Raw genomic sequence first — 16,514 nt, forward strand, 5'->3', positions numbered from 1 at the left:
ACCTTCCCCGTTGTCTGTCCTGCTGCTTGGCCTCCCCCAAGGCTGGGCTCTGTTCTCTCTTCCCAGGGCCACAGGATTCCGAGGCAACCCTAGATTTACACACTGAAGTCCCTCTCCGACTTTCTTAGGGTAACCGTTGCGGGGTCTGGTGCTCTGCTGTCCTGATAATACTTCACAGACAGGACGTGCAGCTATCTAACTTACCTTGGCTCTGTGGCCCTAGGGAGGAAGTTCATTTATATTGCTTCTTTCAAAGTGACTTCAGAGAAATTTTTTTCAGTCTCACCATTTCAGAAATTCTAAAATGCAGATCTAGGGAAGGAGAAGGATATGCAGAAAAACTCTCCCTTGTCTCCCACCTGCCACTTTTTATCACCAGCTACAGAAGAGTCCGATTGCCTGGAGGCCTTTAGCCAGGATGGTGGTAAACTAGACAGTGTCGCTGAGCTGCCGTAGAATAGCATCAAAAAGGCCTCAGGACTGGAGGGGCCAATGAGAAAGCAGCTGGCGTCTCTACCCACCACCCTCCCTCCACCCCTATGACCCGGCCTTACCCTCCCATGTCACTCTGCCACAAACTACCCCTCAAAGGCAGGGGGCCAAGAATTTGTTAGTTGACGGGAAGGAGTCTTTCCTTCAGTGGGCTCCCACAGCCTCCCCTGCCTGTATCCTTCAGATGCTGGGCTTGAGTCTTGGTGAGATGAAGATGCAAATCCACATAGCTGCTCCGAATCAAGGGATGGCCAGGAGTTAAGGGCAGGGCAAGGTTGGGGACTAATTACTGGAGAGATAGACACACATGTGTTCAGGCCCGCCTGGAAAGGCCAGTGTGACATAATTATTGTTAACCAAGTGTGGGCTTAACCAAGTCCAAGATCGTAGGAGCCTCTCCAAGGGGGTCAGCCAGGCAGCTGACAGCATCTTGGGGTTTCAATAGCAGGTATTGGAACTCAAGCTGGAGGTGTCTAGGTTCCAGGGCAGGAAATAACATGTTGGATCTTAGAGGGGGAATGGTGAATTATGAGGCAGGGGCTTGGTCGAAATAGAATATCATAAGGCAGATTGATAACAGGGAATCAGGATACTGAAGTCAAACCAAGATACTAGCTGCAGAACTGCCTCGTTGGTGGGAAACAGGCTGAGGGCGTCTCCTCTTCCTCCTACCAGGAGACAGGCCTGGTCTCAGACCTGGGCAGGGCTGACTTGGCAGTGGAGCCCTAGACAATCGGCTAGACAATCAACACTATAAGGCCAAGGACCATGCCTGGCCCACTCTCCAGTCAGTAAGTGCCTGGCATACAGTAGGGGCTGAATCAATATTTATTGAGTGAATGACCGTTGTGTAAGTTGCTGGGGAGCAGGATAAAGATGTCAGGCATAGCCTCCTTCCACTAGAAGAGCAGAGTCGGTCTTCGTCCTGACTGTTAACCACCATTACCAGAGATCTGTGTGGGCCCTTCCAGCTCTAGCCTCTGGATTTGTTTTGTCTAACACATATAGTGCTTGGCATGTGCCAGCAAATACGAATTTAATCTTCAAACAACCCTATGAGGAAGGTACTTTAAAAAAAATTTTTTTTTTAATTTATTTGGCTGCACCGGCCTTAGTTGCAGCACGGGGGGTCTTTGTTGTCGTGTGCGTGATGCTTCCTTGCGGCACGTGGGATCTTTTAGTTGCCGCATGCGGGCTCTAGTTCCCCGACCAGGGATCGAACCCGGGTCCCCTGCATTGGGAGCGTGGAGTCTTAACCACTGGACCACCAGGGAAGTCCCAGGAAGGTACTTTTATTAGCCCCATTTTATAGGTGAGGAAACTGAAGCACCGACAGGTCAAGTAACTTGACCGAGGTTCCACAGTAACCAGTAAGTGATACAGCCTGCATGCAACGCCAGGCATTCTGGCTGTAGAGCCCGTGCTCATGTAGACTATCGTAAAGGCTAGGGGATCCAGACCCATCACTATCCGTGATTATCCATGTAGCGCCCATCTCTGTGATGCTCCCGAAGCCGTTCACCACCCCTAAGCATCCTGAAGAGTCTGATATACTGGTAGTGGCCACCTGACATGGAAACGATTCCCACTGTCTTGGCAGGTCTCTGAAATGCAAGTGAGACACAGATTGGTAAAAAGCTTGCCTTGTAGAACAACTCCCTGGGGCCTCCTAACTCTGCCACCTATGCAAGGACCAGCTTCACGGGTGGGCATGCAACTGTGCTGTCACACAGGGCCCTGTGCTCAGAAGGGCTCCACATTTGGTTTTAATGCTCTCCTGTTGCCATCTTGAAATTCCTGATAATTTTTGAACCAGGGCTCTGGAATTTTTATCCTGCATTGGGTCCTGCAAATTATGTAGCTGGTCCTGCCTGAGCTTGTATATTGTCTATCAGTTCATCCAGATTTCCTTTCTCTCACCCTCCCTCTCTTGTTCACAGGAATCAGACTCTTACAATCTCAGTAAATTCTTGTCATTCTTAGGTGCTAGGAGAGTGTGCAGGTCAACTCTAGTTGTTAAGAGTCTCTTATTTTAATGTTTGCCCCGAAGCCCATTAGGAATTTTTTTCCGTAAGGTCTGAGGATTCTGAGACTCACTCCATCCCATCCACCCTCTCCCCATACTGAAATCTTCTAATCCCTCAGCTCCCTGCCCATCCAGGGGTGAGACAAAGGCTGTGAGTCTGAGGTGGGTGGCAGCAAAGAGAAGTCCCAACTAAAAGAGAACATTCATAGTTTTAAAAGACACTGAGACGCAATAAACATTGTAAAAGTTTATTTGAGCAAAAATCAATTCCAGTTGGGTGGTGCCCAACTGTAAGTGGTTAGGAGTGATCTGTTGTCAGGAATCAGGGGAAGGACTTATGTAGAGAAAGTGAGGAAGAAAAGAAAGGAAATTATTTGATTGGCTATGACTTAAAGCCTAGCCATAGGCTGTCTGTGATTGGCTGTCTTCAGCATTTTGATTTCATAACCTTGAGGCATTTACAGGCTTAGATTTTGGTTTGCTTTTGTAGTCTGCCATGGAGTTAGAGCTACCTCTGTCTGACGACCTCCTTGTTTAATTAATTTAACAGTTGTCTAGATTAAAAGAGATTCAAGAAATGTGTCGACTCATATAATGTGTGGACCTTGTTTAGATCCTGATTCAAATAAACCAGCTGTAAAAAATATGTTTTAGATATTCAGGAAACATTGAATATGGACTGAGTATTAAGTGATATTGAGGAATTACGTTTTATTTTGTTGGGTGTGAAAAAGGTATTGTGGTTGTGTAAGAAAATGCTCTTACTTCCTTTAGAGATGCATACTGATGTGGTTCAGAATGTTATGACATGGTATCCAGGATTAGCTTTAAAATGCTTTGAGGGAAAAATAGAGTTGGAGACGGAGAGAGATGAAATAAATATGGCAACGTATTCATGCTCATTGAACTTGATCATGGGGTTTCTTGTACTCTTTTCTTTGTGTATGTTTGGAAGTTTTCATAATACATAGTTAAACACAAAAGAGAGGACAAGCAAGAGAGAGTGAGAGAGAGAGATCATTCAGACTACAAGGTTTCCAGAAGAGTAGAAGAAGATGTTTACTGTTGTTCTCTTTTAATGGTTCAGAGGAGTCTGGTCTCTAAATGACCTGTTTTTTATTTATGTGGACAACACTGGACTTCGCAGTCTCCTCTGAAACAATCTTCTTGAGCTGTTTCAGTGATAGTGGGAATGACTCCACTTACTCTCCTGCCTGGTCCCTCTTGTGATCAGTAGCTTATGAGGATACCAAAATCATAAGAGCTACAGTGGCTCAAACTCATAATCTTGACTTATTAGCCTCCTTCCCTAATTTCATCCCATCAAAATCCTATTTCTTCTCTGGATCTAGTTCAAGTGCTACCTCCTATGTGAAGCCTTCAGTAACCACTGGCATATCCTGAGCCCTTCTTCCTGATCTCCCACAGCAATTACAGTCCAACATCTGGTGTTTAGCTTTCTATTTGTTCCTGAGTTGTTCTCGAATAATTTTGTACAACCCATTCTTATCTCCCCAACAGATTGCAGTTTTCCATGGCCGTCTAGTCTGACAGAGTCAGAGTACTCTGAACAGTCCTATTCCATTGGGAGCACATTGTCAGCCATTCATTCATGTGTTTATTCATTTATTCCTCCAATACCGAGCACCTACTATACGCTGAGCATGATGCTAGATGCTGAGGATTCAGCATCACACAAGATAGACCCAGTCTCTGGCCTGGAGCTCTTTCTGTTGAGAGGGAGAGATGACATTAAACAAAAAAATACACAACAAAGAAATTCATAACAATGGTTTTGAGGTCCTATAAAAGCAGCACCCATGGTGCTCTGAGCATGCAGAACAGGAGACTTGATGTGGCCTGAAGAGTCAGGAAAGGCTCCCCTCATGAAGTCACTTCAGAAAGGGACTTGAAGGAAATGTAATAATTAGCCTGGCAAGGAGATGGGGAGGAACATTCCAGGCAGAGCAAACAGCATGGGAAAGGCCCTTGGGGAAAGGCATTTCACATATCAAAAGAAGTCCAGTTTTACTGATACATGGAGACCAAGCTTGAAAATAAGCATACTTCTTTTTGTTTTCTTTTTTGGGGGGGGGGGATTTACACATATGATTGTTTGTATTTAAAATCCTGGAAAACCTGCACATAAACTATTAGAATCAATAGGAGTTTAACATTTGTATTGATATAGGATAACCAAAAAACACAGCAGAAATCAATTAGAAAATATGACTTATAAAAGATCCCAGTCACAATAGCAATAAAACCCATACAATATCTGGAAGTAAGCTCAATGGAAATGTGCAACTCTTTTATTTAAAAAATTATAAAATATTATTAAAGGACATAAAAATGAATAAATCGATAGTTAAATTATACCCATCACTTGACCCAAAATCATGACAGTGCTAATGCTCCTCAAGTTACTGTATATGTTCCATTAAATATGTTCATGTCCTATGACCCAGTAATACTTCTAGGAACATAACCTATAAAAACTTCCTCAGAGACATGTACAAGGAAATTTTTTGCAGCACTGTTTGTAATTGGGAAAAAAATAGAAGGAATCCAAATGTCCACCAGTTGGGAAATGCATATTCATATGAAGAAGTGGTATACCTCAGTTAAAAAGAATGAAATAGATAAGTATACACTCTGCTCTGCAAAAAATACAAGCGTCTGGCTGCAAATTAGGCTATATTTGATTGGTAACTGAAAGAACAGTGTCAGAATAATATAGAAGTTATATCCATTCGTATGCCATCATCTTCCTTAACAGGTTAATGTAGTGAAGCAGTAAAGACCACACTTTCTCACAATCAAATACTTAGTAAGATATGGAGATCTTAATGAAAAGGCTGAAAGTTCTTTCTAAGTGCCATTAGTTCACGCAGTAGATGGTTTAGTGGCTTCAAAAATTGCTGTGCATTTCATAGCATTAAACTATATGGTGGTGCTGCTTGTGCTGATGAAAAAGCTGCCAAGATATTTCTCTTCTTTCCTTTAAAAAAAACCACATTTTTTTGATGATTAAAACTACACTGGGGATCAGATTTTAAATTTTCCTGAAGCCAACCTCTATTGGAGGTGATTGCCCTCAAAAACATACATCTAAAAGGAGGTCGTGTGAGTCCTGGGCTGAAGGCTGCAAAAGCGTGACTGATTGTGAGGCTAGTGAAAGTGTCTGAAAAGCCTTCACCATGCTAATAATTTGACTGGGATTGTTACTGTTCATGTTAGTATAAGCATACTTCTTTAACTGAGATGAATTTCTAAGCACATTGGAAGCTGGGTTCTTGTTATCATCCGAGGTAAACTGTTGTGCTAAGAGCCTCTAAGTTGTTCTTGTCTTGCGATTTGTTGAATCTGGGCTTGGCCGGATGACCTTTGCCGAATGGGACAATAGTAAATTTGACACAGTGGAGGCTCTCTCTGGTGGGAACCTTTTGCCACCACATGAACAAGCTTGGCCCTGCCCCCTTGAGGATGCGAGGCACCACACGGAAAGAGGCTCTGGCCATACCCATTGTTCCCACATGCCACTTGAGGCCCCGGATCTACAGGTGAGGCTATCCCAGATCATCTAGCCCCAACCAAACCAGCTGAGACCAGAAGAACCACTCAACCAACCCACAGAATCATGAGCTATAATAAATATATGCTGGGTCATTAAGTTTTGGGATAGTTTGTTATGAAAAGCTATCTGATACATCATCCTTACATCTTACATTTATGCACTCATATCAACTCCCTCCTATGTGCAAAGCATTTGTTAGGCACTAGGGGTACAATAATAAATAAAAACTCAAAGACTATAATCTAGTTGGGGAAATGTTTCATCTGCAAAAAGATAAGTATCACTGAAGTTCAAACTAATGAATTCTAAGTGAGTTCTACCAGTCACGCTACGGGAATTGGAAGGAAGATGTGATCTCCAAGACAGAGAAAATTTCTGTAGGGGCGGAACTTCAATTTGGTCTTGAAGAGCATTGATTTAATCTTAAGTGACAGGAGAGGAACAGAGGTAGGATCTCCAAGACAGGAGAAGAATGAAAATAACATGTTCAGGAAACTGGTGAGCAATCTGGTTTGGCCAGAAGATAGAGCCTGTAAAGGAGATCAATGGGAGATAAAGTTGGAATCAAGAGGCCAGGCTATTGAGAGCTGGGGACCTGGAGTTAGAGTTGACAGATCTAGCAAATAAAAATCCAGGATGTTCAGCATTATTTGGGACATATACTAAAAAATTATTTGTTGATTATCTGAAGTTCAAATTTAACTAAAGTTCTGTTTTTTAATCTGGCAACTCTAGCTGGGATGGCAAATTCAAATGCCTACAGAAGGCTAGGAGATAAAATAAATGAGTAATATGGGCCAGGTGTAAGGCAATAGAGCAAGGTGGGGACCATGGCAAAACAAGAGAACACTTGTTCCACTTAGGAGACAGCCCAACTTTGCTCCTGCCAATTATTGCCAAGTGAAAATGTAGGTCCACTGTTTCCAGCTCTTCCAGTATTTCAAGAGAAGTTGGAACTTTGGATTTTTATGTGATATCTCCTATTTAATATAAATGAATATTTCAATTTTTTGAAAATTGAAGTATAGTTGATTTATAATGTGTTAGTTTCTGGTATACAGCAAAGTGATATATATATATATATATATATATATATATATATATATATATATTCATATTCTTTTCCAGTATGGTTTATTGCAAGATATTAAATATAGTTCCCTGTGCTATACAGTAGGACCTTTTTGTTTATTTTATACACAGTAGCTTACATCTGCCAATCCCAAACTCCTAATTTATCCCTCCCCCACCCCCTTTCCCATTTGGCAACCATAAATGTGTTTTCTATGTCTGTGAGTCTATTTCTGTTTTGTAAGTAAGTTCATTTGTATCATATTTTAGGTTCCACATAAAAATTCCATGTTTATAACCTAAACACCTGAATAATGGTTTTTTTTAACTGCAGTAATATATACCTGTAAAAAAATACAAACATCAAAGAATTAAAGTAAACAAGAATGTTTTCCTCCCCATCCTTCCCCCAAAATCCTACTCCCTTCCCCAGAGGTAGCCCCTGTCAGAGTCTGGACACATATGCTAAGTATAATCTGGAGGTTCGGGGAAAGCTATAATCTGAAAATTCTAGATATATATTCTAGTAGACCTTTGTATATGTGTACAAGGAGAGATGTGTGTGAGGAAATATGAGCAAGGATGTTTATTGCTGTGAAAAATCTTAAACATCCTAATCCCCGTTTGAGAGAACTACATAAATAAACTATGATATATTCATATGACAAAATGCTATATAGCAGTTAAACTGGATGAACTAGATATTCATGTATTAAATGGATAGATTCTCAAAAACATGAAGTGAGTATAGAAAATACATAAAACAAAATTATTTTCTCTATTTCTTTCTATCTCTCTATCTATCTCTCTATCTCTCTATCTATCTATCTACCTACCTACCTACCTATCCATCTAGTTCAAGTATAAAAACATGGACCAGATGGAAACTTGCTTAACCTATTGTATTAGTTTCCTGTTGCTGCTATAAAAAATTAGGCCAAACTCAGTAACTTTCAAGAATACAACTTTGTTATCTTACAGTTTTCAAGGTAGACGTCTACAGTGGGTCAGCAGGGTTGTGTTCCTTCTGGAGGTTCTAGGAGAGAATTCTTGCCTTTTCCAGCTCCTAGAGGCTGCCCACATTCCTTGGATCTTGGCCTCACCACACCAACTTCTGCTTCTATCACTACGTGTCGTTCTCTGATTCTGACCCTCCCTCTAGTAAAGATACTTGCCATTACATTGGGCCTAGCAGAATAATCCAGAATAATCCCCCAATCTCAAAATCTTTAATTAAATTACATCTGCAAGTTCCCATTTGCCATATAAGGCAGTGTATCCGCAGCTTCTAGGGAACTAGGACCTGAACATCTTTAGGGGGTCAGTATTCTGGCATGATTGTGTTTATATGAGGAGAGAAGGAAGAAAATAGGATGGGGGTGATGAACTAAGAGAATTTAACTTTATCTGCCAGGTTTTATTTCTTTGCTTTAAAAAAGTTATCTGAGACAAATATGTTAAATTGTAATTTTCTGATAATGGATGGTAGGTGTTATTATATTATATTATATATTATAATATATTATACCCTATATATATATGATTCCCTCTATTAGAATTTTTTTTCAAAATTACAAAAAAAAAAAAGAGAGAAATGGTATTAGGAAGGGAACGCTATATTTTCTCCTAATTCATATCTATGGAAGTTGTGTTGTGCTACCGTGTGAATCTAGAAGGGAAGAATCAGACTTTCTTTTGAGAAAGAAAGAGCAGAACCTTAGTATTTTAGAGAAGAAGGGACCATAGAGAACAGCTAGGCCAGTGGTTGTCGAATGGCCCTGGGAAGACCCAGCTTGGGGCAGTACTTCAAGGGGCTGCCGGGGCCAAGAATGGGGCCTTTAAAGACACCCCTCCTTCACTTACTTTACTTACCCTCACCACTCCCACCCTCCTTTCAACCAAAGCACATCTGCTTTTACCTGGTTTTTTATGTTGGGGTTCCACATAAGATAGCATAATTCAAAAAGATGTTCTGTTGTTTAAATCCACACATGTATACACATGCACACACACACGCACACACACACACACAGATACAGTTTGAAAACCACTAATCCATTCCAACCTTCATCATTGTGTGATTGAGGAGTCTGAACTTGGGGAAGAAAAAGTGACTGGGAATTACATAAAAGGTGTTACTATCTCTTAGTAAATCTATTTTATTTGTGAGTCACAGGCCAGACCATTGCAAACCCACAGAGGAAAGCCTTAAGATTTTCCAGTAACTGGAATTGTTTTATCTGAAAACGTTTCCTGGAATCATGGATTCCTAGGACAGGGGTGTGGAGACAAGGAAGGAGGGGGTGTTTCTTGAGGAGGAAAGATCCTTTGTTCATCCTTCTGCCTCCAGATGAGTAAAGGAACTGCTGAAAAGATGGCTATTAAGGAAGGGGGGGATAAGAAATAGATCTTTAAATCTAAAAAGTAGTTTTAAAAAAAAAAAACAACTCCAGATTCCCCAGAGCTCCAGTGGACCCAGAGATGGTTCCTTTGCCTCTTTTTATTCTCTCTTGCTTTTGTGAAAATGTGTCTGTTTTCCTTATTCTGTCTTTCTAAGCCTGCTTTTTGTCTGTCTGGGTTTTTCTATTTTCATATTTATTATATGTTATTTGAAGTGAAAGGACAGGGCTGGGTATCATCCCTCCCAGGCCTGGTGTGTGTGTGTGCGGCGGGGGACAGGGGGCTCTATCCGGACAAGACTTTCTTTGCCAGTCATGGAACGAAGGCTGTACGGAGGCTCAGGGGACCCACCAACACAGAGGAGAGCAGAAAGAGGACCTGATCAACCCAAGAACACCGCCTTGGCCACGTGCTGTGCTGTGCTGTGCTGTGCTCTGTAGCAGGCAGCAAGGTATGTAGAGCTGACATCCACTTCTGGAGACTGTCTAATCTCAAGCTTTTGAAAATTTTTCATTGGCCCCTGTCAGATGACTTGCTTTCTAAGTGGAGAGTTGCATTAAGATGTTGCCCTCAAACCAGCTTGTATAGATTTGGTTTGGGGGTACTTGAGAGAACTGGTAACTAACATTTCTTGGACATGCACCTGCCAGGTGGTCATCATTGTCCTGGGCATTTGCAGGTTGCCATGGAAACTGTTGGTGGCCTACTCAACTTGCATTTCTCTCTTTCTTCCTCGTTGACAGAACCCCGGTTTTGTCCATCTATTCTTTCTTTCTGAGGCTCAGAGAAAGGTGACCCTATTCCCCACTTCCAAAGGTAAGTGTTAATCAGTCTAAACCAATCATGATATTTCCATTTCCCTTGACATTGACTGGCTTAGGAAAGGTCATATGATATAATTCTAGCCAATAACGCATGAAGGGAAGTCTTTCTGGGGGGAGAGGAGGAAGGTTCTGGGAAAGAGACACGGAAAGAGATGGCTTTTCTCTCTGGGTGTTGTGTGGGGATGAGATTCCTGAAATTGCTTGCATTCATCTTGTTATCGGCATCAGGATGAATGTCAGCACATAGAGGAGGGCAGAGCCAAGAGTCATAATACTCTCCCCCGGAGCCTGGGATAACTCTGGACTTCCTAGTACGTGATATGATAATTTTCTTATTGCTTCAATCATATTAAATTGGAGGTTCTGCTGCTTGCATCAGAAATCGTTCTGACTGATATCCATAGGTTAGTCCACATGGTCTTCACCATTGTCCATAAGGAATATATCTCCTTTTTATAGGTTAATAAATGTATTTAAGTTAATACACCTAGTAAGTAGCTTAGCCCTAATTCAGTCCACTTCGGACTTCATGAAGGAGATGGGACCAGGCATCTACCTGAGGGCAAGGGCAGAATTTTGTCCACAATGTCTAGTACAGTGCCTGGCAAATAGCAGCCATTTTGGATGAACTAGTCCAAATCCCAGGTTTATATTATTACCATATGCTGCTACTTCTTTAGTAATAACAGATAACTTCTATTTCCCGCAGTATGGTGGACTAGACATTCTTAAAAATCCTGTCATTACCAAATACCCAAAATATCTAAAAATACTCAAAAATGTTTTTATTTTAATTTTTAAAAATTATATTTATTTCTAATTTTTGGCTGTGTTGGGTCTTCATTGCTGCACGCAGGCTCTCTCTATTTGCGGCGAGCGGGGGGCCACTCTTCGTTGCGGTGCGTGGGCTTCTCTTGTTGTGGAGCACAGGCTCTAGAGCGCAGGCTCAGTGGTTGTGGTGCACGGGCTTAGGTGCTCCGCGGCATGTGGGATCCTCCCAGACCAGGGCTCGAACCGGTGTCCCCTGCGTTGGCAGGCAGATTCTTAACCACTGCGCCACCAGGGAAGCCCTCAAAAATGTTTTTAAATTTTAAAAATGTATTGCTGAGCTGGTGTGCCTGTATCCCCGCCCCCCCATCTCCCGCCAACACACACAGAGAGAAAAGGAAAAACTAAGACGCAAAAAAATCAAAGCAATAGCAAATCTAGAGAGGTAAGTGAGCACTAAAGCCAGAGGCACACTGATGCGAAATCTGTCAATTTCTAGCAACCAGACGGCCACAGAAGCTTAAGGATCAGATCAGATACCCCAGCACAAAGCTGGACTTCTGCAGAGCCGAACTGCTGTGGGAAAGCCTGCGCACAGCAACGAAGACCCAACGCAGCCAAAAATAAATAAATAAATTTATTAAAAAAAAAAAAAAAAAGATGATAAAACATACAAGGAAATAAAATGCCACGAGTGAGAGTCAAAAGAAACAACCAACAGAAGAGTCATATTACAGAGACTTCAGATATGGGAATTATCAAACTAGAATTTAAATTAAATATGTTTAGTATCAGAGGGATGAGGAGAAGAAAGACGTCTTGGGGGTAGAAAAAAGGCGAGAGAATGAAGAGGGTATTGGGCTTGGATTCTTTTTAAAAGAAATACAGTTAACATATATTAATTACTCAAATAATACATCAATATATACATGCTGTAAAGATTCTAGCAAAGCAGAATATAAAGAAATTTGGAATAGCAAAAACCCCAAAAACCAAAAACCAAAAAACTGTGTCTCCAATCGAAAACTATGCATTGTTTAAAGCATACCATTTAGGATTATTTGATTCTAGCCTTTCATTGCCTTTGATCTATTGTACAACCCTGTAGATAGTAGAGAACTGATAGCAGTACAAAATAATAATTCTCACCTATGGACATTCAAATGAATTCTGTCCAGTGGAGGGACAACATTCCCTGCTCCCACCCATTTGCAAAATCTTTGCAATATTCCTGATCTATAAATGTGTTGTCCTTCGGATTCCTTTGAGTCAGTTGTAACATCTGCCTAGTCCTCTCATTAATAATGTGTTTAAACGATCTTTAACATGTGTTCATTTTATATCTGTAGGAGAGTCATGATTTTTACCTTTTTAAAAAAAGTTGTCCTTGGGAATCCCCTGGTGGTCCTGTGGTTAGGACTCCAAGCTCTCATTGCTGAGGGCGCAAGTTCAATCCCTGGTCGGGATTGAACTAAGATCCCACAAGCTGCATGGTGCGGCAAAAAAAAAAAAAAAGAAAAGAAAAAAAGTTGTCTTTAACCCTCCTACACTGTTTTTTTTTTTTATTTAATTTATTTTATTTTATTTTTTATTTTTATTTTATTTTTGGCTGTGTTGGGTCTTCATTGCTGCGCGCGGGCTTTCTCTAGTTGCAGTGAGCGGGGGCTACTCTTCGTTGCGGTGCGCAGGCTTCTCATTGCGGTGGCTTCTCTTATTGTGGAGCACGGGCTCTAGGGTGCGCGGGCTTCAGTAGTTGTGGCACGTGGGCTCAGTAGTTGTGGCTCGCGGGCTCTAGAGCGCAGGCTCAGTAGTTGTGGCGCACAGGCTTAGTTGCTCCGCGGCATGTGGGATCTTCCTGGACCAGGGCTCGAACCCGTGTCCCCCGTGTTGGCAGGCGGATTTGTAACCACTGCGCCACCAGAACCCTCCTACACTGTTGATAGGAATGTAAATTGGTGCAGCCACTATGGAGAACAGTCTGGAATTTCCTTAAAAAACTAAAAAATAGAGTTAGCATATGATCCAGCAATCCCACTCCTGGGCATATATCCAGAAAAGACAAAAACTCTAATTTGCAAAGATACATGCACCTCAATGTTCATAGCAGCACTATTTACAATAGCCAAGACATGGAAGCAACCCAGGTGCCCATCAGTAGACAACTGGTTTAAGAAGTTGTGGTACATATGTACAATGGAATATTGCTCAGCCATAAAAGTGAATGAAATAATGTCATTTGCAGCACCATGGATGGACCTAGAGATTATCATGATAAGCTAAGTAAGTCAAAGACAAATGCCATATGATATCACTTATATGTGCAATCTAAAATATAATACAAATGAACTTATTTACAAAACATAAACAGACTCACAGCCATAGAAAACAAACTTATGGTTACCAAAGAGGAAAGTGGAAGAGGGATAAATTAGGGATTTGGGATTAACAGATATACACTACTATACATAAAATAGATAAACAACAAGGACCTACTATATAGCACAGGGAACTATATTCAATATCTTATAATAGCCTGTAATGGAAAAGAATCTAAAAAAGAATATACATATATAAATATATAGAGAACTGAATAACTTTGCTGTGCACCTGAAACATTGTAAATCAACTATACTTACTTATATACATATATATATAAAGTTGTCCTTATAACAAGAAGTATAACAAAATAGAATAAAAAGTGGAAAGTCCCCTACCAGGGGATGGGGGGGAGGGATACACTGGAAAATTGGGACTGACATAAACACACTACTGTATATAAAATAGATAACTAATAATAAGCTGTTGTATAGCGCAGGGAAATCTACTCAGTACTCTGTAATGGCCTACACGGGAAAAGAATCTAAAAGAAAAAAAGGGGATGTATATATATATCTATAACTGATTCACTTTGCTGTACACCTGAAACTAACAACACTGTAAATCAACTATGCTCCAATAAAAATTTAAAAAATAAATAAAAGTGGAAAGTCCCCTTCTTCCTCATCCCTTGGAAAACCACTAATGACCTGGTAATCCTGGAGAGCAAATTGGAGAAGAGGTGATGATCAATGAGAGGTCATTCAGAACGTGCTGTCCCTGCTCCTGGGCAGAGCCCACTGCTATCCTAGAGGCTGCTCCCAAACTAGCTGCTTGCCTAGTTTTCTTCGGTGCAAGAATGCCAGGGTTCAAATCATGGATGGCCCCAACACGCAAATCTGAGAGACTTGGGCCAAGTTACTCAAACCTTCCACGCCTCAGTGTCCTCATGTGGAAAATGAGAATAGTAATACAATCTACCTGGTGGGCTTCTTGTAAAGATTAAATGAGTTTTATTTGTAAGTTACTTGAAATAGTGCCTGGCCCATTGGTAAAAGCAAGTCTTAGCTAATACTATTTATTATTGTCAGCATGACTCAGTGGTCTAAATTTCAATCTAAAACAGTATCACTGCTTCCCAATACAGTAGTAGTTTCTTAATCTTTCTCTTTGCTATTCCTTTTCTCCCACTCACTGTTTCTGGTGGACTCCTGGAAGCAAACTGTATGGGTGGATGGGTTGGGGGACACAGAGAGCAAAGAAGTAGGAGGTAAATGCCAGGAATCAGCAGAGCTGGCTATCAGCAGAAAAGCTGGCATATCTGTGGCATCTGATTTGAGGTGGCAGAGGAGGGAAATGTTGAAAATTTTGTTTGTCTCAAAATATCCTATCAACCTCAGCCCTGTGGTTAGAGAGGTATTCCTACTAGTCAATTCATTTCACCAGAGGGAAGATATTTTCTCCAGGAGACCCTGTTAAGATGTGGCAGACCAAGTGGGGAGGCCATATGGAGTAGTGGCTAATCCTGCAGCCTCTGGTGCTAGATTGCCCCTGTTTGATTCCCTGGTCTGCCATTTTCCAGCTGTGGTACCTTGCACGATTTACTGAAATTTCTTTACCTGACAGGGTTTTCAGGAGGATTACATGAGATGAGGAACATAACATGTCTGGACAGTTAGCACTCAATAATCCAAGTGTGCATGCAGTATGGGCTTAGAGAATGCCTAGTTCAGTGGTCCACGATTTCCCATGGGAACCACCGGGAGTTTATTAAAATACCAGGGCCCATTTCACTTAGCATGATGTTTGTGAGAGTCATCCACACTGTAATATGTATTAGTATTTCATTCCTTAAAAAAATGTTTTTGGCCATGTAATTGTTTGATATTTAATTGCTCCATTCCTTTTTGTGATTGAATTACTGTTGCACTGTGTGTATATGCCACGATTTGCTTGTTCATTTGTCCGTTGATGGATATTTGGGTTATTTCCACGATTTTTCTATTGTGAATAGTGCTGCTATAAACGTGTGTACGTAGACAAAAAAAAAATTAAAAAATAAAATAAAATAAAAAATATAAGAAAGCATTTTCATCCAATCAAAAAAAAAAAAAAAAAATACCAGGGCCCAGGCCTTACACTGAATGGGAAACCCTGGGGCTGAACAGACTTATTTTCCCAAGATGAGGAGGGGCTACAAACAAGCCACAGTTGTCCCCTGCCTAAGCTGGCACTGCTGCACCAGAATGTTAAGTTGTTGCCCTTGTGGTGCCAAAAATACCAAAAGGCCAAGCGATGTAGTGGGCAAGGCATGGGCTTTGGCATCACACAGACCTGTGATGAAACTCAGGACTAGTCATTTGTTGGCTGTGTGACTATGGTGATGGCACTTCATCTCTCTGAGCCTCAGTGTCCCCGTCTGTGTCGTAGAGATCATTATAGTTTTCTTTAAGCCTGTGGTGAGGATTAATTTAGGCCCAACAGTGCCTGGTGGTCAGCCAATGTCAGCATCACTTGTCTTTTCAGGATGGAGTCCTCACATCATTCAATACCAAGCCCTCTGAGAAGATGGGAAATAGAGCTTCTGGGAGCATCCTTGGCAGTAATTGAGCTGTTCGGGTAGGCAGCTGGCCTTCAGGCATTGAATGGAACTGAATTTTCTGCAAGAGGAACATCTGCCAGGGCACTGGTCAGTGTTCCTAGTGGGTGGGTCACTGAGGATGGGTACCAGCTCAGAGGTGTCAGTAGTAGGGAAGCTGGGCAGGGCAGAGACAGGCAGTGGGGAGCGGTCCATTGGCTTCTTCCTTACTGAAAAATAAACTCCTGTCCATTTCTGGAAGTTAGGAGCCTTCAAATTAGCCTACTGGGTATTCCCTCCCGGCCAGTGGAACAAAAATATCTCACCGGGGCTGCACTCTATTGAAGAGGGAGGCAAGCTCTGTGGTTGTTTTTGTTGGTGGGGTTCCCCTTCATCCAGCCACCCAACCAGGGGCAGCATCTCTTTCATGTCTCCCTACATTTGCTCCCTGAGTTACAGTCT

This window comes from Balaenoptera ricei, chromosome 1 (assembly GCF_028023285.1).
Source record: "Balaenoptera ricei isolate mBalRic1 chromosome 1, mBalRic1.hap2, whole genome shotgun sequence".
NCBI classification, from domain to species: domain Eukaryota; kingdom Metazoa; phylum Chordata; class Mammalia; order Artiodactyla; family Balaenopteridae; genus Balaenoptera; species Balaenoptera ricei.